This window comes from Carex rostrata, chromosome 6 (genome assembly GCF_964058835.1).
Source record: "Carex rostrata chromosome 6, lpCarRost1.2, whole genome shotgun sequence".
In the NCBI taxonomy this organism is placed as follows: domain Eukaryota; kingdom Viridiplantae; phylum Streptophyta; class Magnoliopsida; order Poales; family Cyperaceae; genus Carex; species Carex rostrata.
Window position 1 is genome coordinate 8,302,838 of NC_135923.1, and position 2,720 is coordinate 8,305,557.

Genomic DNA, 2,720 nt, shown 5'->3' on the forward strand with positions numbered 1-2,720 from the left:
TTTTGAACAAAGAATCAAATTTGATGGCTAAGGTACAATTCCCATACCACAGGTCTGTCCAAAATAGGATTGTGGATTGCACTCCGGGTTCATAACTCATACTAATATGTCATATGTACCCAAATTTAATGATGATTGACCAAATGGAGAGAGTGGTATTGTGTGTGGTAGCATTTGTGAAGAATCAAAGTTTTCCAATGACTGGTGTATGTGGTATCTTTTAATTTCCACCACCACTTGAGCAATAATGAAATATTCATAAGATGTAAATCAAGTACCCCTAACCCCCCATATTGTTTAGCCTTGCATACTCTAGACCAATTCATTAGATAGTATCATTTTTTGGCAGCACTACCTTGCCAGAGGAATTTTCTCCTTAGCATGTCAATTTTATGCAAAACTATTTTGAGTATTTTGTATATGGACAGTGTGTATAAGGGCATTGAGGATAGCACATAATTGAGTAAGGTTAACCTTCCCCCACTACATAAGAGCTATCATTTCCAATGCTGTAATTTATTTTCGATTTTATCTAGAAGGAATTGCTAGTCAGCTACAATTAATTTGCCAATGGATAATAGTAATCCTAAGTATGTAATGGGGAATGTCCTCCATTTGTATCTAGTGCACTCTCTGGAGGCAAATTGAGAGGATACATCTCTGTTTTGTCAAAATTCATTTTAATTCCAGATAGTGCTTCAAAGGACATCATAGCCCAACATGCTGTTTCTATTAGAAATATAGTGAGAAAAATGTGCTGAGCCGTGCTGTGATCAAGTTAATTTTTCACGTGTCATGTCATGACTAAAATGTTAATAAATAGTCATGGCACGCAAATGGTCACGCAGTGTCCAAACGTACCGTGATCAAACGTGACTCGCGTGTCTCGCGTGACTACTTGATCACAATTTAGATTAGTTTATTCAAAGATTCACCATCTGATCAATATATAATGGTTCTAATTACATGTGACTTGCGTGACCACGTGCCGTGTCGTGACTAGGTCTTTCACGTGACGTGACGTGTTGTGCAAAAATTTGTAAAGATGATCATGACACAAGACACACGAGTCACGACACGTAACCGATACGCGTGTTGTGCCATTCCGTGATGGAGCCGGCTCTGCCGTGCCATTTTTCCTACTCTGTCTAGCAATCTCATTTTGTTCCGGTTCAGTTTTCTATTGTAACTTGCTTCACATTTTTTCATGGATTTCATTTGAAAGAAAAAATCGAGTTAAAAACGTTTGTATTTTTAGATTTGTAAAATTCATCATGGATCGTCAGAAAATTGGACGAGAATGATTAAAGAAAAAACAAGTGGGTAAAATAAATCTCGTCTTTTCTCTCTTTTTTTGGCTTGAAGACAAAAGTAGTTAGGAGTTAAAACTACATAGATTTAGAATTTAAATGCTTGTAGATAGAAATTTAAATTGCTTGCAAGTATCATTGTAAAAGGTTCTAAACAAGATTTTAAAAGGTTGTATATGAATGCTGGAAATGGAAGTTAGTTAAAATTGGAAGATTTTTTTTTTTTCTGTTAAACATGTTGAGGAACACGCTCCAATATAATGACTCGGAAGACCATAACCCTATAAATATTCATTTTCTTTATATCAGTTTGGTAAAAGAAATAATATTGAGCCTTTATATTAGTAACAAGAAATAAGGAGAACAATAATAATAAAGCAAAAAATTAATAGTAACAAGAATAAAATAATTATAACAATACAATTTATAGAGTAATATATAGAATAATATATAAATACAAAGATATTAGATTATACAAATGTTTTTTTTCCGGATTAGTGTGGCAGGCTAAGGAACCGAACAATAATTCGGTTTCCTAGTGCATTGGAAAAAAAAAAGTTATATGTCTGATTCTCGACAAAATATTTGACATATTTCTACAAATAAAAAATTTGATATATTTCTGATTTTTTTTCTGTTAAACTTGTATGAAAAATTATGTCAAATGTGAAAATGTACAAGAGGTGAAAGGTTTAATCTTGTATCATTATAATCAATATAATATGTTTTAACCAGTGTTCTAAATAGCTAGCTATAGCTATGCTATAGCTTTTCCGGACCATAAACACTAAACTATGAGATAAAAGTGCGCTAACTCAGTTACGACCGCTATAGGTATAATAGCTAACCGCTATTACCGCTATATGAGACCCGCTATAGCTACCGCTATGCAAACATGGGTTTTTTTTTGCAATTTATATGAGCTTTTGTATTTCTATTCTTATTTTTAATGCTACATGGTCTTCTACGATAAGTATACTAAACCAAACTATATGCTTCTATTTTTATTTGTGATTTATTCTATCATTCTATATCGAGAAATATTCAAATATTAATTCTTCATTTTTATTGCTCTTCATTTGTAAAATTATTATCGTTCGTTTCAATTGAAAGCTGATTTTGATTATTATTATAATATATAAAATATTTAAATATGTATATTGACTTCATTTACCTTATAAAATTAATTGCTCTTTGTCTATTATAATATGTAATACCATGAAGTATAAACTATTAAATAACGTTACTTTTTAGATCTTTTTTTTTCCTTCTTATTTGCATAATTGATAAAAAGTATAGACGTAGATTAGTTGTCATTTAGTTGTTACATTAATTCTCTAATATTGATTATATTGATAATTAGTAGAAATATATAATATAAAATCTGAAAAGGAAAAATCGCTATGTATG